The sequence below is a fragment of the Hylobates moloch genome, unplaced genomic scaffold (assembly GCF_009828535.3).
Source record: "Hylobates moloch isolate HMO894 unplaced genomic scaffold, HMol_V3 SCAFFOLD_14, whole genome shotgun sequence".
In the NCBI taxonomy this organism is placed as follows: domain Eukaryota; kingdom Metazoa; phylum Chordata; class Mammalia; order Primates; family Hylobatidae; genus Hylobates; species Hylobates moloch.
Genome location: NW_026652289.1, coordinates 81764975 through 81792759, shown reverse-complemented (window position 1 = coordinate 81792759; position 27785 = coordinate 81764975). Strand labels below are relative to the sequence as shown.

The 27785-nt window shown below is 50.6% G+C and overlaps 1 protein-coding gene across 6 annotated transcripts in view; it reads right to left on the bottom strand.

Annotated features, from left to right (window-relative positions):
* The window catches only part of APBA2 (amyloid beta precursor protein binding family A member 2), a 237897-nt gene that overhangs the window by 179355 nt on the left and 30757 nt on the right, over positions 1–27785 (bottom strand). For 3 of the 6 annotated variants that reach the window (XM_058428014.1, XM_058428013.1, XM_058428019.1), the window contains exons 2-3: positions 21773–21882; positions 18609–18704 (exon numbers count right to left, since the gene is read on the bottom strand). The gene's annotated coding sequence lies outside the window, so the exon portion shown is untranslated. The remainder of the gene's footprint in view (positions 1–18608; positions 18705–21772; positions 21883–27785) is intronic. The other 3 variants (XM_032175896.1, XM_032175897.1, XM_058428015.1) reach the window with 1 other exon arrangement.

Sequence of the window (27785 nt, the reverse complement as noted above, 5' to 3'; positions counted from 1 at the left end):
GGGCCCCTGACTCCTGATGGAGGAGGCCCGGAACACTGTAGGCATCATGTACTCAGTGCTGAGTGAAAAGCTTCCCGCCACCCAGAATGGACACGCTGGGGATGGCTGAGACATCTGCAACTCACAACTCTCACCTCCCAGCTGTGGCACTGAAAGCCTCCCTCAGAGCCTTGGTTTCCTAATCCATCAAACAGGATTAACTGCACTTGCCAGAAGGGGTTCGAGGTGGCGTTTCATAGGACAGTGCAGGCCGATGCTCTTTGGAAGCCGCAGATGCGGGGCATAGATGGGAGATGGCATGGACAGGTCCTGCTCGTCGAATAGCTGGGGAGTCTCCCATGCTTCTTGGCCTCCCTAGGCTGGGCCACATGGCAGCTCTGATCCGTAGCAGGTGAGCAGAGGGGACCGTGTCACTCCTGGGCAGAGGCAGGTCTGAGCTGTGAGCCCTGTAGCCTGGCCAGAACCGGTGTCCCAGGGCAAGGAAGAAGCCTTTAGTACGTTCACACTGGTGGGGCTCACCCAGCCTGACCAGCCAGAAATCAGTCAGACCACAGACAACCCTGTGGCCTCAGGTAGAGGGCCACTGTCTCATTCTGAATGGTAGTTTTCAAAAACTCAAGGAACCGCGTGAGGAAGGAAGGGGGATTTATAAATTCCTGATTCCATTAGCTTTGCTCTGTAATTTTGGGTGAGTCACAGCATGCACAAATTAGAGGGCTGAAAACATCTCCCAGACAGTCTGGTAGAAGCCCCCACTGAGAACGAGGAAACCGAGGCCCAGGAAGGAGCAGAGTCGCTCAGGAGCTGCTCCAGCGGCCACGGGCCTCGGGGACAATGCAGGCCCAGCCCAGGGAGAAGCCCCACGCCAGCCTTCTCTCTCTCCCTGCGGGGAAGAGGCAGCCACACAACTGGGCGTGTCCTTCTGGCCTGCACACCTGGGAGTCTCCAACAGACGCTCACTCGGGTCGGGTCCTGGGGTAAGGACGCCTCCCAGGTCACTTACTGGAGAAGGAGCCACACATGTCCCTGGGTCTGATGGTTGCAGGAGGAAATGGAAAGTGTGGGATCCCGCGCTGTCGGGAAGACCCTGGCAGCCTGCACCAGGCAGGTGGGTCCAACAATCGACCTCAGGGTGGGCTCAGCCTGGAACAAACCACACCGAGTTCCTCCCCCAAGAAATACTGAAGACAGCAGCAATAAGTTCCACGTGCTCCCCATTCACTCCTCACAGGAAAGGCCAAAAAGCACGACCATGGAATCATCAGACAAACTATTCCCAACACAGTTCCTTATGGGAAAGAACATGGAATGAAGTCACAGCCAACAACAGAACTCCAAGATCCTCTAGTAAAGCACAGACCCCAGACAACAAAGATACGAGTGGGTCTGAGTCAAAACAGAAGACAGGATTACACGGGAAATGGCAGCAGTGAGCTGTGTGTGCTGCAGGAAGGAGCTGGGCCCGCAGTGGAGGGAGATGGCGCTCCCACGACGAAGCGCCACATCTTGCACCGGCAGACTGTTCACAATTGCCCACTTGCAGCTTCAAGACCACTTCCAGGAACTTCTTCGACTTTTATGTTGTTAAAATAATTTTACTTTTTTAGAAAACATAGTGTAAATATTTAGCTTAATAAATGGCTATGAGGCCGGGCGCGGTGACTCACACCTGTAATCCCAGCACTTTGGGAAGCCGAGGCAGGTGGATCACGAGGTCAGGAGATCGAGACCATCCTGGCTAACATGGTGAAACCCCGTCTCTACTAAAAATACAAAAAAAAATTAGCCAGGCGTGGTGGCGGGCGCCGGTAGTCCCAGCTACTAGGGACGCTAAGGCAGGAGAATGGCGTGAACCCGGGAGGCGGAGCTTGCAGTGAGCTGAGATCGCGCCACTGCACTCCAGCCTGGGCGACAGAGTGAGACTCCATCTCTAAATAAATAAATAAATAAATAAATAAATAAATAAATGGCTATGAAACAACCTTTACAAACCTTAAGCAGGGAAGAGGGGCCCTACCGGCCACTCCAGCCCTCGGGACCCAGCCTCCCTGTGTGCCCCTGATCATGTCCTGGTTGTGGGGTAATCACAGCCCCACCTTGCTCCGTGTAGCACATGTCCCTAAACACACACTATGTGTGCCTTTTATGTCCCCTTTAACCGTTGGTTGTGCTTCCACCTCTTTTTTTTTTGCCTCCCAAGTTATTAACTGAAGAGTCATTGGTCACACAGCATTTCCTGTGGTTTGGCTTTTGATGGCCAGGTGCCTGAAGCACAGCCAAACATCGTCCTCTGTCCTTTGTGCTCCTGCAATTCGGTGGTTGGATCTGGAAGTCGAATGAGATCCCTGTTAGAATCGGGGCAGACCAGCTCCCAGGCAGTGTGGCTCTTCTTCCCTTCCCAAGATGTCAGCAGGCCCCAGGGCCACCAGCGCCCAGCTTGTGAATTCAGATGTGCTGGGACACTTCAGACACAGACGTTCCATCCTCTATACATGGAACCTCCCAACCAGCCACCTGCTCACCCAGTAGTGTGGCCTGCATAAGAAAAGCAGGATACATATTTCAGAGCTTTCCCTTATTTACCAATGTTCAAAAATAAATAATTGGTTCCCTAGCATTCTCCAAAGGTGACAGATTAGGTTTGTTTCCTGAGTATTGTTAAAAACTCATGGATTTAAACATACTGTATACATTTCAACCCACTGTGATTTTTACTCTTACTGATGTTCAAATTGTCCATCTCTGGCTTCATCAGGTGAGCTCACGAGTCCTTTTAACGCTATCCTCGTGGTCTTTAATAGTTTTTTCCTTCTTTTAATGCTCTCTCTCAGCAGAATCACGTCCTCACAGTCTAGGGCGGCTCCTTTATTATCTGCTATGAAAAAGCGTTTAGGTTCAACTTGTACATTTCCTGCCCCCAACCCGGTATCAACCATTTGTCCAAGTAGTCTCAGCTTCTTTCAGCAGAAAACTGAATTTCAAGACACGACCCAGGACTGGGGGTGCTCCGTGTGATTGGGTTGGCCACTAATTCCAGGCCTCTCCAGGGAACGCTCTAGGGTTATTTATGGATTTGTAGTTCTGGATTCCAGAGGCTTTTTCTTTTTCTTTTTTTTTTTTTTTTTTCTTTTTTTGATACAGAGTCTCGCCCTGTCGCCCAGGCTGGAGTGCAGTGGTGCGATCTCAGCTCACCGCAAGCTCCGCCTCCCAGGTTCACGCCATTCTCCTGCCTCAGCCTCCAGAGTAGCTGGGACTACAGGCGCCCGCCACCGCGCCCGGCTAATTTTTTTTTTTTTTTGTATTTTTAGTACAGACAGGGTTTCAGCGTGTTAGCCAGGATGGTCTCGATCTCCTGACCTCGTGATCCACCTGCTTCGGCCTCCCAAAGCGCTGGGATTACAGGCGTGAGCCACTGCGCCCAGCCTCCAGAGGCTTTCTTAACCCGCAGCACCTTTCCTCCGTATCTCCTTTCTCCTCCCCACTGAAAATCCTGGTCAAGGTCCTCAGAGTTAAAAGATCACATCAGTAATCATTTGCTTCATCTCACATTACACACAAAACATGCTAGGAATAACAATGCTGAGACTCTCACTACCCACAGGATTCCGGGAAACCACACGGGACTTTTTCTCTCCTGTTTCTTCCATTCTTTTCCCATTTTATAGGGCTGTAAGAACGGAGATGGAGCACACAGCCACGTATACTACACTCACCCCTCAGCTGCCTCCATGGATCGTGGTTCCACACGAAACTATGGACTGGACGTTCCTCCCAGTCCTTATGGCTCTGTTTCTGTGCTTATCTACTCGTCTGAAGCACACTGTCTAGTTCCATAGTTCCCAAGCTGCACGGAGGCACCCTAGGGGCCCTGCTGCACCCACAGGGGCATTGCAGTATAGCCCAGATGTCCACGGGGAAGGCAGTGACCCTTGGCACCTGTCAGCACTGCATGCACCACTGCCTTGAGGCAGCTCTCGTTTCCAAGGTGAGATCACACTACATTCCTCTGAAAGACGTCTCGTGAGGCCAGAAGTAGCTGTAATTAAAAGCAAATTCCTGCTATCACACTTGTTGGGATAGTACCATTTAAAAAATGAAGAAGAAAGAAAGAAAAGAAAAACAAAAAAAATGAAAACACAAGTGCTGGTGAGGATGTGGAGAAATTGGAGCCCTTGTACACTGTTGGCATAATAGAAATGTAAACGGGTACAACTGCTGTGGAAAATAGTATGGCACTTCAAAAAATTTTAAAAAGAGCTACCATATGGTCCAGTAATTCCACTTCTGGGTATATCCCAAAAGAACTGAAAGAAGGGACTCAAGGAGACATCTGTACACCCCTGTTCACAGCAGCATTATCCACAGTATCCAAATGGCGAGACCAACCCACATGTCCAGCAGCAGAAGAACAGATCAACAAAATGTGGCATATTCACACAATGGAGTGTTATTCAACACTAAAAAAGAAAGCAATTCTGACGCACGCCACAACGTGCATGACCACTATGGACACCATGGGAAGTGAAATAAGTCACAAAAGAACAAATACTGCATGATTCCACTTACATAAGGTACCTAGAGAGGTGAATTCAGACCAAGGGAAAGTAGAGTGGTGGCTGGGAGGGGCTGGAGGAAGGGGGAAAGGAGAGATACTGTTTCATGCGCACAATTTAAGTTTTGGGAAGATGAAAACGTTTTGGAGATAGCTGATGGTGATGATTGCAAAACAATGTTGATGTACTTAATTCCAATGAACTATACACTTAAAATGATTAAGACGGCATTTTATGTTATGTGTACTTTGCCACAATTAAAAATTTATATGCTTGTATTAAAATACCACATGTAGGCCAGGCGCGGTGGCTCCTGCCTGTAATTCCAGCACTTTGGGAGGCCTAGGCAGGCAGATCACTTGAGGCCAGGAGTTTGAGACCAGCCTGGACAATGTGGTGAAACCCCATCTCTACTAAAAATACAAAAATTAGCCAGGCAAGGTGGCACACCTCTGTAGTCCCAGCTACTTAAGAGGCTGAGACATGAAAATTGCTTGAACCAGGGAGGTGGAGGGTGCAGTGAGCCGAGATCACACCACTGCACTCCAGCCTGGGCTACAGAGGAAGACTCTGTCATGTTGCCTCAAGAAAAAAAATCACACGTACCTCCATAATATTATGACTGTGATATGTGTGTAAAAATTAAAAATAAAAATAAACTTTTAAAAGCAAGTCCCACACAAGTCAGCATCAAACAGGAAATGAGAATGGTGCCAATCTCATTCAGCAGACATACTTCCGTTTGTAACTGTGGTTTAGGATGAAATACATTTGTTTCAATTTATGAGTATTATTTCTCATGCGGCTTCCAAGTTGTTGGGACATAAATACCATGTGGTTTGGACCTAGCTACTTAAAAAGTAGAGTTGTTAGCTACATGTTTTGGTCTAGAAACACCATGAAATTGCTGAGATCCAGGGCACCGTGGTCTGAGAAAGTTTGGCAAACTCTGCTCTGCAGGCTCCTAAGGGTGCTGGTTGCTTTTTAATAACTAAGTCCAAATCCCTGATGACCTCAGGACACCTGCTTATCAGGTGGAGACATTCACACAGTGGCAGAGAGGCCACAGGATTGGCTGGAGCTAAAGAAACTAAGTCCAATAGGCCGGGCGCAGTGGCTCACGCCTGTAATCCAGCACTTTGGGAGGCCGAGGCGGGCGGATCACGAGGTCAGGAGATCGAGACCATCCTGGCTAATACGGTCAAACCCCGTCTCTACCAAAAATACAAAGCAATTAGCCAGGCGTGGTGGTGGGCGCCTGTAGTCCCAGCTACTCGGGAGGCTGAGGCAGGAGAATGGCCTGAACCTGGGAGGCGGAGCTTGCAGTAAGCCGAGACGGTGCCACTGCACTCCAGCCTGGGCAACAGAGTGAGACTCCATCTCAAAAGAAAAAAAAAAGAAACTAAGTCCAACACCCTCCCTCCTCAGTGGAATCCCTGAAGCCCGGAGGGGGAGAGGGGCCTAACTCTAGTGACCAGGCACTTCACAGTGGGGCAGAGTAAGCAGCCACCAGGAGGCCCTTTCTCCTGCAACCACTGAGCTTCAGGAACCTAGGGAACCTGGGCACAGCTCCCCAGAGCAGCCAGGCTCCACCTGACCTGCCAGCGATGTTCAGAGCCACACCCCAAGCGCACTCTGTGATGTGGGAATTCAATCACAGCAAAACTGTCGTGAGAGGGTTCTGTCCCTCAGAAGATGGCATACCTGAATGTGACCCTCTCAATACATCCTTAGGTACTGCCCTTCCTCCCCAGCACCATCTGAGCAAAGCGCCCCCGGCCCACAAGGAACTGGAAGAGGCAGGAAGTGCCTCGAATCCTAGCTCAGCATGCCACTGTATGACACCTCTTCTGGTGCCCCTCCTGGCAGCACACTGTCCCTGGTATACAGGGGTGGATGATGGCTCAGATGACCTTGAGACCAGCACCGGGCACATGGGAGGCCTGTGTCTTGTGAGATAGCAGAGGCATACGATCCTGGAGGTAGAGCCAGGAAGATCTGAATAATGCTTTGCAGTTGCAAACTGCTTTCTCTTTCTGCACAAATTAGTGAGATGCATCATTTCTATTATGACCATTTCGCAGACTGGAGGGAGGGAGACTAAGGCTCAGAGACACACAGGGCTCCCCGTGGAGGCCACCATCTGCATGAGGATAGGTCGAGGACCATTTCTGCCACTGGCCCCTGGTCTCCTGTCTGTCCCAGCAGGGCCCCTGCCTCCCATCCCCCACCAGGTCTCAGTTTCACCAGAGCCTCCAACTCACATCCTGTGCAGGCCCCACTGTGCTTCCCTTTAACTTTACTTGGGGTCTATCTGCCTGTCCCCGGGTGGCACAGCCCAGTCAGGGAGCCCTGGGGCTCTGTGGACACTGGCTGTTACCAGCCAACTCTCTGCCTCGCTCGCCTCCGCCAACTCTCTGCCTCGGCTCGCAGGGGAACAGCCGGGAATAGAGAGGAACAAAGGAGATGCTCAAGCAGGCACCCAGCACGTGCCTAACACGCTGGCACCAGTGCCTTGGGAATAAAGCTGCTATCACTTCTGCGAAATACACTGGGGACTACGCTGGCCTCCGAAACACAGAACCAGTGTATCCAAACCCCCTTCTGACCTGAACAGCCATTCACCAGGTCCACATGGCTCTGGGACAGACCTGGGCCTGGGTGCTCTGCTCCTGGCTGTGCACAGATGCTTTTCCTGCCCATGACTTTGTAGCCTAGTGGGAGGGGCTTATAGCTCCCTAAGCAAAGCTGGCTGGCGGGTCACAGAAGGACAGCAGGCTGGGGACTGAATGGACCATGGCTTCTATTTAGAACATCTCGCTCAAGAACTAAATGTGCAAGAGCGCTGGCAGAAAGAGAGCCACTGGGCACAACTGGAGGAGCAAATGCAAAACCATCACGTCTTCCACATTAAAATGTACAGGGCCGCTTCTAACACCGCAATCAATGCAAGCCAAACTCTGCGTCTATTTTCTACTAGATTGGAAAACCTCTCAGGAGAAAGAAAAATTTTCCAGAGGGCCAAAAAACTTCATTTTTCTGCAAGCAATCAAATAAACATGCAACAAAACAAAATCACGACTTCAAAAATTGATCTGAACACACATGTACTGCATTTCACCACTCTGGTGTGGGAATAGGGCTTTCTGCCTAATCATACATTTTGATTAATAGAGATGAGCTCTGCATGAATAACCTATTGTTAAAGAACGTGAACTAAAGTAGTATAAAACTTAGCAAAACAGAAATTAGGCCTTTTCTTCTTCTCTTGGACAATTAGGGGACCCAAATTAGGAACAAACTCACTGGCCCTTGCCCTGACTCCCTTCCTGTAACCTCAGCCGAGACCAGATGGCTGTCCTCATGCAGACCTGGCCTTGAATCTATAGTGTCTGGAGAGAGGCTGAGGGGAGGGCTTGGCTGACTCCTCTGCCTCCTCATGCCAGTCCTCCAGATTGAACCCTGCCCTGCTAGGCTGGGCTTTGCAACCCTGAACTTCATGCTGCAACCTTGAACTTCAGCCCCAGATGCCTCTACTTCCTCTGTTCGCCCCCTAGTGTCCTACGCCCTGGACAGCCACTGTCCATTTCCAGAGGGGCTCCCCCAGCAGCTCACTGCCTGGAGGCCCAGACAGCAGCGGCACTGAGCTCTGCTGGCCCTAGAATCCCCCAGGGACAAATTAAAATCCACCTGCCTGGACCCTAAACTGCAGGTTCCCACTCCACATTCCCATCCTTGCCATGCAGATGACACGTTTCCAAACCCACGGGAAGTGCTGTGCATGGTGAGCAGGTAAAGACTGGGCCACGAGGTGCATTGGATGGAGGGGGCCCTAAGGGTCCAGGCCACCATGCAGGGCTCTTGCTCTCTTTAAGGCGACCTGTGATTTAGGGAGTATCAACCAGCACAAAAATCCAAAGAAACCTAGTGTTGGAGAAATACCAGTCTCTCCTCATTCCAGTTCACTCTGTGGGGAAGTGGAGACTCCCTGCTTTTTTCTCTTACAACAACGAGGCTACACTGAGCATGCCAGGAACTGTGTGGGAATCATTCATGGATTATAGTCACCATGCCATGGGAGCACCGAGAACTCCTGCCCTCATTTCATAAGCACGCAGCGGGTCAGTACAACAGAGCAGAGGACATCCAGGTCTCTGGGCTCTATCCCAGTTCAGGGACCTGCCTCCCCTCCCACCTGCTCTCCTGATGGGGAAACACTGCCAAAGTAACCACAGCAAGGTGTAAGTGGCAGGGCAGAAATCAGCTCAGCCCACGTGGTCCATAGCCCATCTCTGTGACAGCCCTGGGTGACCGAGCTTACCAGGCACAGCATGGGGCAGTCCTTCAGAGGTGAACCATCTCCTATGGCTCTGGGGAGGCCCCAGGGGATAAAACACTGAGACTGACAAGTGACTGCCCTGAGCCACCACCAAATTCAGCAATCAAAGCACCTAGAGCCAAGGCAGAGCCCAGTGTGGCATTTGTGGCTGGCTCCAAGCCCCTGGTTTCCCACCTTCCCACACAGGTGCCAAGAGACCTCGCACACCTAGACCCTGTGGGGATGTCACCGGTCACTGCAAGGTCTTCATTCTGCCTCTAAAGTTTTCCATTTTCATTATCTCAGAAAGACCAGCGTTTAGCTGCCAGACCTCGACAACAGGGTCTACAGACCAGACAAGGACAGCTGGACTCCAGGCAGATGGGCACCTATTTAGCCCAATCAGAACCTACACTGAGCCCTGGCACTGACCTGCAGAGAGGAGTCCACATCTGCTTGTCCTGCCTCCCACCCCAAACCATTCCCCACACTCACAATCATACACAGCAAGTCCCACTGAGTCCCTCCTGGCTCCAAAGCCTGCAGTGGCACCAGCCCCAGGACATAGGACACAGCCCAAGCTCTTCACTCTGTTCCCAAGGCCGTGGAGGGCTGGCTGGCCTGCGAGTCCTGCTCTCCTCCACCCCCGTCTCTCCTCCCCAGCTCCCTCTTCACAGGTTTAGAGACCAGGCGGAAGGAGCTGCCCACTCCATGCCTTGTTTTCCCGTATGCAAGCTGCTCTCCCTGCCCGGAACCACCCCCACCCCCAGCCCATGCCCCCCTTTCACCTGGGCTGCCTCTACTCCTGCAGCCTCGGCACACAGTCACTTCTTCCTGGAACTTCCCCAGGCCCTCTACTCTGCCCATGTGGGCAGCCCCTCCTTGGGCTCCAGCATTAAACCCCAGATCGTGGACTCCTGGAGGAGAGGAGCTGTGCCTGTCATTATTCTACCCTCAGTCCCTGCTGGGCCTGGCACAAGGCAGAGGGGATAGGGGTGCTCTGGAGAAAACTGCTCCACAGGCCAAGTGCGCAACCTGTGGGGCTCCAGCAGGCCCTGACTTTGGACCAATAAAACCTCAGGTCGAGGACTTCGCTCCTAACTCAATGATAAGGTCTGAAAATCCGAGCCAGTGTAGGCTTGCCATTACTCCTACAACTGTCTTTACTAGCAGACTGTGAGCCCCACACTCTCTTTCAAAGAACGAGACATTTGTTTGAAGGGAGTCTTATTCCATTCAGGGTACTCTCACAAAATACCATAAACTGGGTAGATTATAAATGACAGAAAGTGCTTGTCTCACTTCGGGAGGCTGGGAAGTCCAAGACCAGAGAGCCAGCAGATTCCGTGCCTGGTGAGCGCCCACGTGATGGCTCAGAGATGGCACCTTCTCACTCTGTCCTCACATGGTGGAGGGCGGGAGTCTCTCTCTGCAGCCTCTTTTAAAAGAGCATTGATCCCATTATGAGGGCTCCACCATCAGGACCTGATCACCCACTGCTATAGTTGGAATGTGCCCCCCAAAGTTCATGTGTTGGAAACTTAATCCCTGATGCAACAATGTTGAGAAGTGAGACCTTTAAGAGGTGATTAGGTCCTGAAAGCTCTACCCTCATGAATGTATTAATGCCATTATCGCGAGAGTGGGTTAGCGATTGAGGAGCAGGTTCCTAATAAAACAATGAGTTTGGCCCCCTTCCCTCTCTCGCTCCCTATATGATGCCTTCCACCATGTTAGGATGCAGCAAGAAGGCCCTCAGCAGATGCAACCCTCAACCTTGGACTTCCCAGCCCCTAGAACTCTGAGCCAAATAATGTTCTGTTCATTATAAATTACCCAATCTGTGGTAGTCTGTTTCAACAGCAGAATATAGATTAAGACACCTCCCTAAGGCCCCATCTCCTTGGGAATGCGAATTCCAAAGTCCCCCTCCCAAAGGTCCCATCACTTTGGGGATGAGAATTCCAACATATGGATTTGGTGGAACACAAGCATCAGATCACAGCAAAGAACCCCTCATTTTCATTCCCTCAGGAGCCATGATGAGACCTGGCTTTAAACAATCCACTACCACTAAGGCCACACAGGTCACTTCTGCTGGCGAGATGGGACCAACCATGGGGCCATCCACTATCTCCACTGTCAGGGAACCCTGGCTGTCCTGCCACAGGCTTTGCAGGAGGCTAAGCCACCCTGGATGTTGCTTTTACTGCCTTGGTGGATAAAAAGCATGGCAGAAGCCCATGGATGTCTCTCAGACTGCAGCACCAGGCCCACCTGCATTGTCACATCCTGCATGTGCTCAGAGGAGAGGGTTTCTAAACACCATGGGGCTGTGCTCCAGGGAGGGCTGCCTTCTGGGTTTTAAACCCTACCCCACTGCAAGGGATGGGCACCTCATGGCACTGCACCTGCACTAGGATACAGAAGTCAGCACCCCATGCTATGGGCTGCAGAGGCACTCCAGGTGCCCCCCTCAGCTCTCCAGGGTTCAGAAAAACCCTCTCCTTGGTGAATGTGAACCTCTCTTCTGCTAGCATGAGGGTCTACTCCACCCTGTCACCCTCCTACCCCTCATCTCATTGGCTGGCTCCCTTCCCCTCCCAAGGACATCTTACCAAGGCAGAGACAGTGATTCTGACACCAGGTCAGTCTAGGCAACTGCGGCCTGTGTGGCCGTATTCCCTGGGATGCAGCAGCACAGAAAGGAGGGCTAGACTCAGCTGCAGCCATGCCCAGACCCAGCTGGGAGGGCCGCGTGCTGTGGACGCTGTCCTGGGTGCCCCTCTGCCAGGCCAAGGCTGACACGCAAGGACCTTTCTCCACTTGAACGTCTGTGCATTGTAATATAACTTCCCAAAATATTACTCTGCAATTATTAACAAAGACTTAAATGGGATCTCCAAATACATACAATTAAGACTAAAATTGTAATTTTAAATTACTGATAATTTGAATAAACATAAAACTTTCCTATCTCTAAGCCAAATGCAGACAATAACATCCCAATTAACCCTTAGGTACTGCCAAACTCTGGGAAACAACCACTTTGGACTCTCAGAGGGAGAAACAACTCCTGAACTGCATGAAGCCTGGCAACAGACTCTGGAAATAGTCATGATCTTCCACCTGTGCAAAGCCAGATGCTTCCCCGGCTGGACCCTGTGAAGCAGCGCTGCCTTGCTAAAAGGGCAGTGGATGTTTGGGCCCATGGTGGCAACAGCACCAGGTCCCAGTGAACAGGGGACAAGGATGCAAGGTCATCCCTCATCAGCCCCACTTTGCTAGGGGATGGGGGCACAGGAGGCAGTGGCGTGAGATTCCTTCTGAGTCACAGTGGCTTTAGCTAGCTCTGGAACCTCCTTGTGGCCTCCCATTCCCAGGCCCCCGCTAAGATCCAGGAGCTACAGGGGGACCGATTGGAGTTGTCTCTTACCAGAGGCCGCCGGCGGTGGGACGAGATGTTCATGTAAGCTGTCCTGCTGCCCTGAGGGCCAGGAGAGGTGACAAGCACGCCTGCATCCCACATCAACAGATGCTCCCAGCTCCCCACCCCAGCATGGTTTCTGGCCTATAGGGGACCAGGAGAGGAGCAGGGACTTCCCGTGAAGGGCTGTGCCTCATGGAGGGGGCTGGGGAGGTGGCTTCACCTTGATTCCCAAACAGGGCTTCTAGCAGACCCCTACGATAGCTGTACCGAGTCCCCAGTGTCTGGGGATGCGGCACCCGAGTTTCCTGAGAATCCAGAGGCAGGAGGCCATGACCAGAGCTGCCTCACAGGGGAAGAGGAGGAGCTGCCCGAGGAGGAGCTGCCCATGGAGGAGCTGCCTGCTGCTCCCACCAGCGTGGGGCCAGCCTGGGGCTGCCTTGAAGGAATAGCCCAGAAGCCCTCCCGAGGGGCATGGGGGAGGATAGGGGGAGCAGTCAAGGGCATCAGCCCAGCAAGGCCTCCCACAGGTCTCAGGGATGAGCTGCAAGTTCCCAGCAGGGTCAACTCTAAGAAACCTACCCGAGGGTTGCCGGAGACAGGAAGTCCAAGTGAAACCTCTGCTGGACCCCAGAAGTGCCATTCAGCTCACTTGTGGAGAGAATGCCCTCTCCCCAGACACTCCATCCCTCAGAGCACTCCCTGGCCAGCAAAAACAGAGGCAAAGGAAGAAGGGGACACACAGCCCTCCCTCCCCAGTCGGCTCCAAGATGGGTTAGGCTCCAGCCGGGTGGGAGAAGCTCCAAAGAGTCTATAATTACTTACTCCTTTTCATGACTGACCAACACTGTTCCTGGGACTGAAGGTAACCAAAGAAGCTTTTATTGCCTTAGAATGACAGAAAGTTCCAGGGCCTGCCTGGAATGTTCATTTGAGCAAAAAAAGAGCTCACCCCCAGGGCAGGCTCAGAGGGACCGCGAGGGTGAAGATGCTCATGTCTATCCTGCTCCCATCGTGGAGAGCTCAGCGCCCACCCAGATGGACCTTATGGTCCTTATGACTTCTGAGGAGAAGTCAAGCCTGAAACTGGGCCTTCTTCTGGAAACAGCCCTAGCAGCAGCAGGGACCACCACGATGCAGCCCTGCCAGCCCATTCCCACCTATATTGGCCAGGGGCTGGAAGGTCGGGGGGCTGTAGTATCACGGAGGGATGGGAGACAGCCTTTGGCCCCCTTCCACCTGCCCAACTCAGCTACTTCCACCTTTTTCTATCTTGTTTTTATAGAGATGTGAATGGGCCAGTTTTACCCTCTAGGTAAATATGCTCAATAGCTTTGAGGATGGGCAGAAGCAACCTTTCCTTTAGTAGGTGGGTGGCAGATCTACACTTCCTCATATAAGAACTGTGGTCTTCAGGAATATTCTCCCTCCCCTTGACAGAATTAGGAAAATAATACTTTTTACACTTGAAATTAAGAGCAGAACAGATGGTGATGGTTTAGAAATCTGTTCATGAGAACTGATGCTGGCAGTGGGACCATCAACAAGACATGGATAATGGAGGCAAATTGGTTTTTTGTGATGTGCACCCAAGTCCCACTACTGCAATCCCAAAAGCCAAATACTGGGAATGTGGGAAAGGTATGGACAGAAGGTTTAGCCACAGTAAGAGGGCAAAACAACTGGCAACACAGAAGTGACCACAGAAAAGCCCCCTTCTTCTTCTGTGTCGACTGGGCCAACACTGTTGCCCCAGGGAAGCCTGGGCGCCAGCACCATACAAAGTGCCATGCTAAAGACAGTCCATCAGCTCCCAGTGACAGTCAGGAAGTGCTGCACCCTTGGATCTGAGCGGTCACTCCTCTATTTGTTGAGGATATCTGGGAGCCTCCCATTGGCAGCATCACTCATGTGTGTCTCAAATTCACTGAAACCACAAGGCACGAGAAATCCTACGGATTAGCAGCCACCCACAGCCAGGTGGCTTGGCCTCGTTGTTTATCCCTTTTGGTGTATTCATTCAGAATGTGCCAGGCTGTCTTGTGGGTGCAAGGACGCGAGGGAACACTGACACTCCAGTTCCCTGGAGCTTATGTTCTAATTAGGAAGACGGATGACAACTGAATAAACCATCAAATAACAAACACGATTCCCGGTTGGGGTGACAGGAAAATCAAAGCAGGGGAAGGACTGGAGTTTCTGCTCCAACACTTAAAAGAACTTGGAAGTCATCACTCCCATCCTCATGACAAGAAAATGGTGCACAAACTGAAAATCGATGACTTTCTTTAGACTCATCAGTGAATAGAGTTTGCAAACCACCTCCCTGAAATCTAGAGAGACAGCCAAATCCAAAGATCCACTGACCTGGAACAGAGCCTCCAAGGCCAAACCACAGTAGTTTGGGTAATTCTGACACATTGCTGCAGGCCAAGGGTGGACTCCCGTGACTGAGAAACTCCTAGAAGCCACAGCCTTAGGGGGGCCCAAAACTTTCATGGGCTTTTCCTCCAGGATCCCCGCTAGGTTCTCACCATGAAAATCCAAGAGATATCTCCTGGTGACTCTGGCAGAGGAGGAGAAATGTCATCCTGGTGAAATGCAGCCAGAGCCTTCTCTATGACAAAGGCCTGCTCCCTGCAGGGAAAGACTTTACCAGAACCTTGTTGCAGAGCCACGGAGGAAGGGCATTCCTGAGTCCAGCCCCCTCTGGCCTCCTATTTGGGGTCTGGAAAAGCTATATAAGAAGAAACATCTGTGACAGTCACAGCCCAGGGAAATGGGACCACAGAAAGACTGAGACGTAATCAGAAGACGACGGACAGCTGGCCCTCCCCACACCCTACAACCACACCAACAGGACTCCAGGGCGCAAAAGCAGGTGAAGGCTAGGAGAGCTGCACGACGCTCACTCACTCTCAGGAAGGGAACTTAGGGAAGCCCAGAGCCTGAGGACAAAAACAAGGGCACTGCAGGGATCGGAACACTCCGGCACTCACAGCTACAACAAACATTACACGTAGCCCATAGCCAGATTAACAGAAAACCTCACGTTAAAGGCCTGTTTACCCCAGTTCCTATCACCCTATACATCATATCTAGCTTCAAAAAACTTACAAGGCATGCTAGAAGGCAAAAAGGACAACATATTCCTTTTTTTTTTTTAGATGTTGTCTGGCTCTGTTGCCCAGGCTGGAATGCAGTGGAGCGATCTCGGCTCACTGCAACCTCCGCCTCCCGGGTTCATGCCATTCTCCTGCCTCAGCCTCTCGAGTAGCTGGGACTACAGGTGCCTGCCACCATGCCCGGCTAATTTTGTATTTTTAATAAAGACAGGGGTTTCTCCATGTTGGTCAGGCTGGCCTCAAACACCCGACCTCAGGTGATCCACCCGCCTCAGCCTCCCAAAGTGCTGGGATTACGGGTGTGAGCCACTGCGCCCAGCCCAAAAGAACCTATTAACAGAAATGAAGAATGCCTTTGACGGGCTCATCAACATGGCTGAAAATAATCAGCCTGAAGACAGGTCAACAAGAACTTCTCAAACTGAAACACACATGCACACAAAGAATGGTGGGAAGGCCGGGCACAGCGGCTCACGCCTGTAAACCCAGCACTTTGGGAGGCTGAGGTGGGAGGATCGCCTGAGCTCACAAGTTGAAGATCAGCCTGGACAACATGGCAAAGTCCCATCTCTACAAAAAAATAAAAATAACAAAATAATAATGGGTGGGCGGGGGGAACAGAACAAAGTATCCAAGAACTGTGGAACAACATCAAAGATGTTCAAAGATGTTACACGTGTAATTGGAATGCTAAAAGGGAACAAAAGAGACAATGGAGAAGAAAATCATTTGAGGTAATCACAGACCATGGAAGCTCAAAGAACACCAAATAGAGTAAATACTAAGAACAAAACAAAACAAAAAGCAAAATACCCTACACCTAGGCACACCATATTTGAACTATAGAAAACCAAAGACAAAGAGAAAATGACCAAAGGAAATGACCAGCCGGGTGGGGAAACACCTTATCTATAGAGGGATAAAGATAAGAATTACAGCCCACTTCTCATCAGAAACCAGGAAAGAAGAGGGTGGATAGGCCAGGTGCGGTGGCTCACGTCTGTAATCCCAGCACTTGGGGAGGCTGAGGCAGGCAGATGATTTGAGGTCAGGAGTTCGAGGCCAGCCACGGACAACATGGTAAAACCCCATCTCTACTAAAAATACAAAAATTAGCCAGGCATGGTGGCAGGCACCTGTAATCCCAGCTACTCAGGAGGCTGAGGCAGGAGAATAGCTTGAACCTGGGAGGTGGAGGCTGCAATGAGCTGAGATAGCACCACTGCACTCCAGCCTGGGCAACAGAGCGAGACTCTGTCTCAAAAAAAAAAAAAAAGGAGAGTGGAGTGAAGTCCTCAACATTTTGAAAGAAGAAACCACCAACCTAGTATTCTATGTCCAGAAAAAGTATCCTTCAAAAATGAAGGAGAAATAGTTTCTCAAGCAAACAAAACCAAGGAAATTCATCACTGGCAATATATACCCTGAAATAAATGTTAAAAGATTTTTCTTCATACAGACGAAAAATTATATAGGTTGAAAACTTGGATCTACATAAAAAAGGAGGTACTCAAAAAGGAATAAATGACAGTGAAATAAAAGTTTCTATTTTCCTTACTCTTATTTGATATAAAAATAAATTTATTTACTGCAATAATAACTATACTGTATGATTATGACATATGGATAATTGAAATAACTAACAGCAATGTCACAAGGGACAGGAAGGAGGACTTGGGAGTATTCTGTTATAAGGTAGTTGTACTAAATGGGAAGAGGTATAGTGTTATTTGAAGGTGGGCTTAGATTATTTTGAAATACATATTGTAAACATACATTGTAAAACTTTTAAAAAGAAGTATGAGTGATACGCTAAGAAAGGAGATAAAATGGCATCACATAAAATGGTCCATTGAAACCAGAGGAGAGAGAAAAAGAAGTCTTTGGCAAGTACAGAAGACAGTTACTAAAAACTCTGATATTAATCTAAGTACCTCAATAATCATTTAAATGTGAATGATCAAAACATACCCATTGAAACGCAGAGATTTTCAGAGTGGATAAAAAACACAAGTCCCAGCTCTATGCTATCTACAAGATATCTACTTTAAATGTAGAGACACTGGTAAAAGTAAAGGGATAAAGAAAGATATACCATGCTAACTCTAATCAAAGTAAGTTGGAGTACCATTATTAATTTCAGACAAAGCAGACTACCAATCAAGCAAAATTATCAGGGATAAAGAGGCGACATTACATAATGAGAGAAAAATCAATTTTCAAGAGGATGTTACAATCCTCAAAGGCTAACAGATAATTGAAATATATGGGGCAAAATCTGACAGAATTTTAATTCTAAATGAGAAATTGGTAAATCCACTATTGCAAGTGGAGACTTCACGACCTGTCAGTAATTGATAGAACAAGCAGACAGAAAATCAACAAGGACAGTTCACTTGAATAGCACCATAAATCAACTCAATCGAACTGACATTTATAGAATATTCCATACAACAACAGCAAAATACACATTCTTCTCAAGCTTGCACGGAACATTCACAAAGATAGACCACATTCTGAGCTATTAAGTACACCTTAACAAGTATTTTAAAAATAGAAATCATAAAAATATGTTCTCAGACTACAATAGAATTAAACTAAAAATCAGTAACAGGAAGATAGATTTCACTGGTGAATTCTACCAAACACTTAAGGGAGAAATTACACCAATTCTTTACAACTTATTCCAGAAATTGGAAGAGAAGAAACACTTCCTCACTTTATGAAGCTGGAATTATCCTAACATCAAAACCAAAGAAATTATAAGAAAATGACATACCACTGCCTCTCAGGAGCAAACAACTTAAAAATCCACAACAAATTATTAGCAAATCAAATCTAACAATGTTTAAAAAGAATTATACACTACAACCAAGTGGTATTTTTTCCAAGGCTGCAATGTTGGTACAACATTAGAAAAATCAATGGATGTAATCTACCACATCAACAGACTAAAGAGACAAAATCATATGATCAGATCAATTGATGCAGAAAAAGCATCTGACAAAAATCCAACACCATTTCTGATTAAAAACCACTCACTAAATGAGGCAGAGACCATCCTCAGCTTGATAAACAACATCTACCAAAAAACTATTCAGGAAATGCCAATAAACAGTCAGATCCCACTTCCCACCCAGTAGGCTGGCCATAATGAAACAAAGAAACAAAAAACAGAAACTAACAAGTGTTGGCTAAGATGGCGGAAAATGAGAATCCTCACTCAGCGCTGGCGGGAATGTAAAATGGTGCAGCCGTGGTGGAAAACAGTTTGGCAGTTCCTGGAAAAGTGAAACAGAGTCACCACAGAATGCAACAATTCCACTCCTAAATATATACACAAAAGAGTTGAAAACGGATACGGAATCTAACATTGTCCACACAGGCTCACAGCTGCATTATTCCTGACAGCCAAAAGGTGGAAACAACCCCAACGTCCATCAATCGAAGGCACAAACAAATGTGGTGTATCTGCAGAATGGAATATTGTTCAGCCTTAAAAAGGACTGAAGTTCTGACACATGTTGCAACATGGATGATCCCCATAAACTTTATGCTAAGCCAAAGAAGCCGGAAAGAAAAGGTCGCAAATTATATGATGTCTAATTTTTGGGAAACTCAGAATATGTACGTCCACGGAGACAGAAAGCAGATTGGAGTTGCCAGAGACTGGGGCAGGGAGGCTGGGGAGTGACTGCTTAATGGAGTGTTTCCCTCTGGGATGATGAAAACGTGTTGGAACTAGACACAGACGGTGGGTGCCCAACACTGCAAATGCACTACATGTTTCTGAATTACACACTTTCAAATGGTTAAAGGCTACTGTTATATGAATTTTACCTACCTTTTTTAAAAAAACCTACAGATGACATCATATCTCATGGTGAGAAACTGGACATTTTCCTCCTGAGACTGAGAGCAAGGAGGGGAGAGGGAAAGCAACGCACCAGCACTGCCGGGCACTCAGGAAGGCAAGGAAAGAAGTCCTGTGTTGAGTCTGTCCTCGTGGGATGCTGTCACAGCAGGGTGACAGGGAGGGAGGCCCACTAGAATAGGCTTAAGGGTGGCCAGGTTGACCGCTGGCTTTTAGAGATGGGGTCACAGCCTTTTTGCATCTTCTCTTGAAATCACTCAAAACCAACAGAGAATGAGAAATGAAAACTGCACCTGCAAATCTTGCCAGATGAAGTGCTGAGGCAGCACAGGGATACGGAGCCCTGGGGGGACAGGAGGCGGAGAAGTCTTTTTGTGCCCAGCCTCACAGCCCACCTCTAAAACCCCAAAAGGCCCAGGCACTGAGACACCAGCACAGAAAGGGAGTGAGGCAGAAAGCAGGGAGCTACTCAATGGTCTAAATAGGGAGCAGTCAGACCCCCAGCCACTCAGAGGAGGACTATCCTGACCCCTGAGCAGGGATGCCCTGACAAAAGGGCAATCACGGGTTCCATATGAGAAGAGGGCAGGGAACATGACACCAGTGAGCACCTGTCTGCTAAGCACTGAGGCCCCTCCCCCGACCCCACACCTCCCCCAGACTCAGCACCCACCCCCAGGGCAGGAGGCTAGAGAATCGGAACTCTCTCAGCTCTGGGGATGCTTGTTCCTGCCTCATGAGGCAGCCTATCCTGACTGATACACACTGCATAAGGGTTCACCTAAATGATGACATAACTCTGTATGTTAGAGTTAGGGTTAGGGTTAGATGGAGCAGCTCTCAGGAGGGAAATCTATGAGTTCAATCATCTTGACCACAACAGGAGACTAAGAAATAGCAGCGTGCCCATATTCTTTACAAACGTGGAGATAAATCCAGAGGAAGAAGCGACAAGAGCTAGAAGTGGTAATCTATGGGGAGTGGGCAGGGCAGGGGCTGTGGGGAGATGGTCTGGGAGGCCAGGGGTCTGCTATTTTTTTTCCATAAAACTTATAAAACTATTTGACGTCTTAAAATATGCATATGTGTCATGCTGACAACACAAAAACTGTGTCTGAAAAGCAGATCAAGCCTTTGAGGTGCAAAGGGGGTGAGGGTGGGTGGTCTGGGTAAGCATCTCAAGGCACAGGCCGCTCCTAGCTGTCTGGTTTCCCCAGTGTCGTGCACAGGGCGTGGTGTGGTGACTGAGGCGTGGCTGAGGCTCTGAATTCCAGTTCTACCACATGGGCAACAACCTCAGTTTCCTCACCCCTAGTGACCATTAGGGGAGTGACCGTGGCTTCCTCAGCACAGTGCATGGTGCATGTGGGATAAATCCTGCTGTCCCTGCTTCTAAAGTCTCACCTAATACCTGAAGGACCTTCAGTGTTCTGGGTTGAGAGGCAGGAGCAGGACAGGCCGGGCAGGTTAGGATGTCCCCTGAGACAGGGTGTGGAGCAGGATGGGGCTGAGCCAGCTCCTGGGAACAGGGTCTGGGTTACAGATCGAAACCATGGGGAGGCCAATGGGAGCAGGGTCATCGAGGGAGAGCAGTGTGTCAGAACAGGCAGGTGGAACATGGCTCAGATGGCCCACTAAAGGACAAAGCATGGCTGTGACACAGCTGTGGCCCCATTGTGCACTGCACTGAGATATGCCACTGGGCACAGAGCTCCTGCGGGACAATTGCCGGCTGTTGAAGATGCTCCTGCTCTGCAGGAGGGGCTGAGCTGCTCCCATAACCAGACCCTGCAGGCAGCTCAAGAACGTGTCCTGCACAATCGCCTCATGGGGACTAACTGTGGTGGCCACCAGTGTCTTGGGCTGCCCTGCTGCTGCCCCTGGGGAGGGCCCTGCCCACACTGGCGATGCCTGGGACTGGCCACCTGGGTCAAGGCAAGCAGCCTGGGGTGCTGAACAATTTAGGAATTGTAATTGCCAGGTTGAGCGAAAAGAACCTGGGCACTTTCTGCCGGCCCCCCCTCCTGGGTCCCTGGGAAGAACTGACCACCGGGATGCCCCTGGCCCATCTGCACCCCATGGGGAAGGGAGGCTGCCCAAGAAAGCAGCACAGCTCCACCAGGAGGACGGAGGCACTCAGTGCAGCTGGGAAAAGGGACCTGGGGCGTCCCAGGGACAGGATCTCTGAGGTGAGACTGACGGGGTCACAGGGAATGCACAGTCTTCTCCTAGCAACTGGTCCCCTGTAAATGTCTGTTCTTCCCCTTTCGCCTCAAAATAAATGTAAGTGTATGTGAAGTTTGTGAAAGCAGAAAGCAAAAATATTTAGCATAGCCGTGTTTAAGCTTTTGTTAGAGAAAGGTGAGGGCCATGGTGGCTATAACTCTTCTTACGGTCCCCAATTAGCACATCAGCCCAGACTCATGCATGAATGCCACATTAAGTGCAGTGGGGATCGTGACGGGTTCTACTCACTCAGAATCTCCAGACACAAGAAGAGGCTCACGCCGTCTGTCCACAGGACAGTCCTGGCCTGTTGGTGGTTTGTCCACAGGAGATTCAGCAATGCGTAAATATTTAGGAGACTGTAAAGAAAAAGAACACAAACAAATGAAGTGTCAACCAGCTGAGAAAGGAAACCACTGATTCACCCACAGAGGGGCAGGTGTGGATGGCAACGATGGGCCACATGCTCATATGGGAGGCTAACAGCTCCCTCCCCAGAACCTCTAGAGCAGCTGGAACTCCAAGGCTCTCCAGAGCGGCCGAATATCTGAAAAACCAAGAGTCACAGGTGGACCGTGATTCTCTCCCAAGTCTTCAAGTGAACCTTCGTGTTTATTTCCAAAGGTCAGTGAGTATGGACAACTAGTGATTTCGGGCCACAGGTAGCAGAGCTGCCTGCTAAGCTTGTGGGGAGTACATTTTTCAAGCCCTTTTGTAGGAAGATAAGGGAAATCTGGTGCCATTAATATTTCAGGTTTCATTTGCTCTGAAAGGAAATGAAACACATTCATCAGGGTTCTGTTCCCAGCTTGTTTTTTCAAAGTACAAAATGCTGCATGAGATACAGAGCTTGTGGCATACTGCATGCCACACCTAGTAGGCTGGGGGATGTTCTACCAAATACACGAAACAAACCCCTTGCAGAGAAAGGGCGATGGTGCCCACGTGCTGGTGCCCAGAGAATCCATCAGATTAGCAGGTGACACTGTTTCTCCTTGAGATGCAGGTGGCCATCAGTGCTCAGCCAGCACCCCTTACTGATCAGCACCATCTGCCTGGACTTCGCACAGAACTGAGCTGCAGAGACAGACACTTCGGTTCACGTCCTAGCTCTGCCACTGACATCCTGAGAAGACTATGTAACCTGCCTGTGCCTCAGTTTCCTTACCATGAAGGATGATGGCAGCACTGAGATAATGGGGGTTCAGGCTCCAGCTTCAGCACCTGCTCCCAACCCCCCTCACCCTCATCTTCCTACCACGTCAAACGAGGGAGCTGACACCCATTCCTTAAGAGGTTCCTCCAGCTTTAACATCCAGGGCTGCTGCCTTCCGACTTGCTACTTGTCTAATCTGTGTTTCCTGCCTGGGAGCAGGCCACCCAGCTGGAGGCCTCCTAAACCCAAACATTTATTCCTACCCCATGGGCCCACTCTGATACTGAAGCACAAGAGGGACTAGTGTCCATATGGGGGAAACCCAGGCCAAACCCCACCTGCCTGCTCCTACCGTGGTGTGGGCATGAAAGGCACACCAAGAGCCAGGGACTCTAATGGGGCCCATGGAGGCACAGTGCTGCATGACAAGGCCATTGCCTTCAAGTCATGGCGTGCAAAGCGCCTGAGGTCCTGGGCCTAGGCCCTGCCCATGGCTGCCTTGCCTCCTCACACCCCAAATCCCTGTGCCATCTGTGCCTCACCTCTTCTGTGCCCATATTTAAATTTTTTGTTGCTGTTGTTCCTCTAGAATTTTCCTGGCAAACACCTATTCATTCTTCAAAACCCAGCCAGGGCAGGCATCTCTGAATTCTGGGGGTAATCACGCTTTTCTCAGCCGTGTCTTCTTTCTGCAGTCCTCACAATCATTCATGACCACTTCTCCCATTCCCTCTCGGGCTCCTACCTGGCCCCGAGAGAGCACACAGTTTATAGACTGCACCTGACACTGCTGGCCAGTAAACCCTCAAAGGCAGCCTTAAAGAAGGAAGATAAATGAAAGCAAATGAAAAAGCTAAGGTGGGGCCTCTGCTGGGTGAGGAGGGTGCATCGGGCTGGGAGTCAAAGGCATCAGGCTGCAGAGGAAGGAAGCTGCCACAGAACATGCCACTGTCGCCACCCGGAGCACCCACAGCCATGCTCAAGCCTGTTCTTAGGGACAAACGGGGCCTCCGGATGTTTCGGACTGAGGAGGGGATTATCACATCAATATGGAGCAGGATGACCTGGGGGAGCAGGGCTCATCTGGGAGCCCCCAGAAAGGAAATGCAGAGGTTGCCCTCAGGGCCGAACGTACACAGCCCCTCTGGGACAAGAGAGCTGCAGGATGCTCACTGAGTCCCCGCTGCAGGGTGTGCTGATGAAGCTGTTCAGGAGACACAGGGAAAGAGCTCCTCCCTGACCTCTGCCACCTCTGGGAAGAACCAGCCCTGCATACTGAGCCAGAGAAAGCCTGGCCTGCCCAGCTGTGCCCCTGCTGGCCCCCACAGCACGCCACACTGCAAAACCACCATTACCTGCCACGGGGCCGTGGGCTGCCACCTGCCATGGGGCCGTGGGCTGCCACCTGCCACATGTTCCTGAGGCTAAGTATACAGCCGGTTTGACCCGGAGCAGAGGTGCAGAGATGCGGCCGTCCAGGAACCAGGGAGTCAGCAGTTGTTCATTCTCCCTCAACAACCGCAGGCGGGGCTCAGGCTCCTGGCTTTCTGCGTGTCGCAGTGCCCAGCAGATGACTCTCCCTGCAGGGCGTGTGTGGCATCCTGCCTCCTTCCCTTGGCTTGGCCTCTCTCCCGGCCCACCCAGGTAAAAAGTTCGCAGGGAAGTGCAGAACACTCCAGCAACTCTCAGATAATCCCCACAACTGGCCGGGCGCGGTGGCTCACGCCGGTAATCCCAGCACTTTGGGAGGCCGAGGCGGGCGGATCACGAGGTCAGGAGATCAAGACCATCCTGGCTAACACAGTGAAACCCCGTCTCTACTAAAAAAAATACAAAAAATTAGCCGGGCGAGGTAGTGGGCGCCTGTAGTCCCAGCTACTCGGGAGGCTGAGGCAGGAGAATGGCGTGAACCCTGGGGGGCGGAGCTTGCAGTGAGCCGAGATCGCGCCACTGCACTCCAGCCTGGGCGACAGAGCGAGACTCCGTCTCAAAAAAAAAAAACGAACAAAAAATCCCCACAGTTAACTGGCAAGCGGCCCTGCCCAGCCTCACAGTGAGCGGGCAGGACAGAAACCTCTCATTGATGTGGACAACAACCCCAAGCAGGACGCCAAGCGACCGGTCGCCCGCTCTCCAGCTGCCATGGCGACACCAAGGCCAGCAGTAGCCTCTGCAGCCCCCTCCAACCGGGATCCTGCATAGGCCCCGCTGCAACCACCTCCAGCCCCAGCCCCCCCCGCCCCCCCCGCCCCCCCACACCCACACGCATCAGGCACTCCTTTAAAATACATCCCGCCCGAGTGTTCCCACATTGATGCGGAGGCCAGGGGGCGACAGAAGGGAAGGCTGGTGGAGAGGAGCACCGGGATTCCTCCTTGCAGTGGGGGAAGCCATCTGCTTCACCTCGCCCACCTGGGAGTCCTGCTTCCTCCAAGGACAGGGACTCGGGGCCTGGAGGGGGCGCAGCGCATCAAGGCTGCTCCTGTGTCCCTCTCCCTTCAGGAGTGAGCCACGCCTCCTTTCATGAGTTCTCCCTATGTGCCAGGTGGCCATTCCAAAATAAAGAAGGGGCTTGGCTGCCAAGGGCAGCGGCCTGGGTTGAGACCCGGCTCTGTCACTGACCGGCTCCGTGGCGCCAGGAACACTTCTGAACCTCCCTGTGCCTTTTCCCTCACCCACAGAGACCGCAGGCAACGCTGCAAAACTCAAAGCAGACCGCCTCAGCCTGCAGGCCTTCCCTTCCCGCCGATCCTGCGCCTCCCAAGCGCTCAGCAAACGCTCGCGGGGATTCTTATCCCTATCTGGGCAGAATCCTCGGGGACCGACTGGGGGCAGCTTCCTTGCCCCATAGTGGCATCTAAGCTGTGCTGGGGTAGGCAGGTAAAAAGAGCAAGGGAGGCTGCTGAGACCAGAGAGGAGCAGAATGGGGCAGGGGCAGGATGCAGTGAGTGTTGCTCGCCAGAGACCAGCTGGCCCCCAGTACCCCTGCCCCACGCCACAGTAAGCCAGGGTGCAAAAGCAGTGACAAAAGAGGCTTCTCAAAACAGGAGTCAGCTAGTAAGACAAAAAGCAACTAATGATCTACTAAAACAAAGACATGGTAGCTGAGTCATTCCACATTTGTCAAAACCCATAAAATATACAACATGAAGAGTAAACCCTAATATGTTTTAACTATGAGCTCCAGTTAATAATAATACTGCCCCATCAATGCTAAAGAATGTACCACACCAAGGTAAGATGTTAATAATGAGGAAACAGGGGAAATGGGGTGAGGGGGTACAGGAGAACTCCCTAAACTTTCTGCTGAATTTCTCCATAAACCTGAAACTGCTGAAAAAAATTAAATCTATTAATTTTTTAATATGGTGGTTGATTGATTCAAAGGGCTAAATGTGAGAATGGGATACCATTAAAGGGCCAATGGGTAAAGGGAAGATGGGGCTATGGGATTCTCCCAGAATGCAGTGCAAGCTGGACCCTAGGAAGGAGCCCTGGAGGGGAGCAGGTTTCTCCTGATGCTGGTGAGGGCCATCAGGTTCTGGGTACCATCTCAACTCCCCTCATCACAGTCCCTCTCCAAATTGAGCAGTGTTCATGAGAATTCTCAGGATTTCAGTTATTTACTGTCTTTCCCCAGTATTGCTTTCCTGGGAGTTTGGAGGGAGGGCAGGAAGGATGGGAACAGCAAAGGAAACGTTAGTAACCATGCCACCCTTTGCCCGGGTCCCTGGCTTCTCCCAGGCTGCCACATTTCCCACTTCATGGCCTCAGAGAGCCCCCCTCTCTCTATTCAGCTGTTGGCAGCGAATTGCTTTTTTGCTAGCTTTCCCTTTTTTTGAGATGTGTATTTCTTTAGAATGAAGCCTTTCAGAAAGGCAATTCAGCATTCTGTATCAAAAATTTAAATAGGCATATCCTTGTGCCCAAAAACTCCATTTCCAGGAGGACTCACATATATAAAAAATGATGTCTGAAGATTTTCATTGCCTCAATCTTTTAAAAAACTGGAAACCTAAGTACTCATAAATAAGAGAAGGGTTAAATAAATGACGGCAGAGTTCATGTGCTGGAAGAGTCAACGGCGTTTTTAAAGAGGCAGGGCAATGTGCACTACAGTGAGGGATCTTACAGGCCTGTTTTTGAGGGAAATGGTAAGTGAGCTACAGCGAGCGCACATGTGTAGATCCCAGTTACAGGTCCATCAAGATGTCTAGAGAATATACACACTGCCCAGCCCATACACACATGCAAAGGCACACAGAAAGGGGAAACACCCCAAAGGCTTGTCAGCCATGTCCTCTGGGGAGGGGAGGGGGGAGAGAGGTGGGAGAGGAGAGACAGGTGGGAGCAGAGGGGGCCTGGACATTTTACTTTATTAAAGATGTGTGTACTGGTTGAGTGTTTCACCAAAACGCATTTAATATTCAGCAGCATTATAATCAAACCCACCTGTGTGCCTTTGAGGGTCTCCCCTTAGATGTCGGCACTGAGACAAAATGACCTGTGGGGAAGGGCAGACAGCCAGGGGAGGAAGCAGGACTTCCCGCACGGGCCACCGCTCTGGGCATCAGGAGAGGTGGCAAACAGGCTGGTCTCCTCCAGGAAGGCGGCCACTGGAACAGAGGAGCCAGCCTCCCACGCAATCAGGACCTGAGCATGCCACAGGGCATAGCCAGACACCCAAAACACAGGAGGCAGTGCTGACCCAAGGGAGGGCAGGACCAGAGGATGTGCCGGCCAGGACAGCCAGGGGTGTGCAGGCGGGGGCAGTATTAATTTGGGGAAAACAATCATTCAGTTTCATTCGTTGAGTAGTTTACGTGCAAATGTGTGTGGCGGGGGTGTGTGGGGTGTGCGTCAGATACAGAGTATGTGATGTGGTGGGTAGTGTGTGGTGTGTATGTGGTAACTGTGTAGTATGGTGTGGGTGTGTGGTGCATGTGTGTATGGTGGGGGATGTCCTGGAGGGTGTGGAGGGTGCTATGTATGGTGTGTGGTATGTGGTGTGTGTGATGTGAATGTGTTGTGTGTGTGGTGTGTGTGTGGAGTGTAATGTAGTGTGGAAGAGTTGAGTGTGTGTGTGTTTTGTGTGCATGGTGTAGG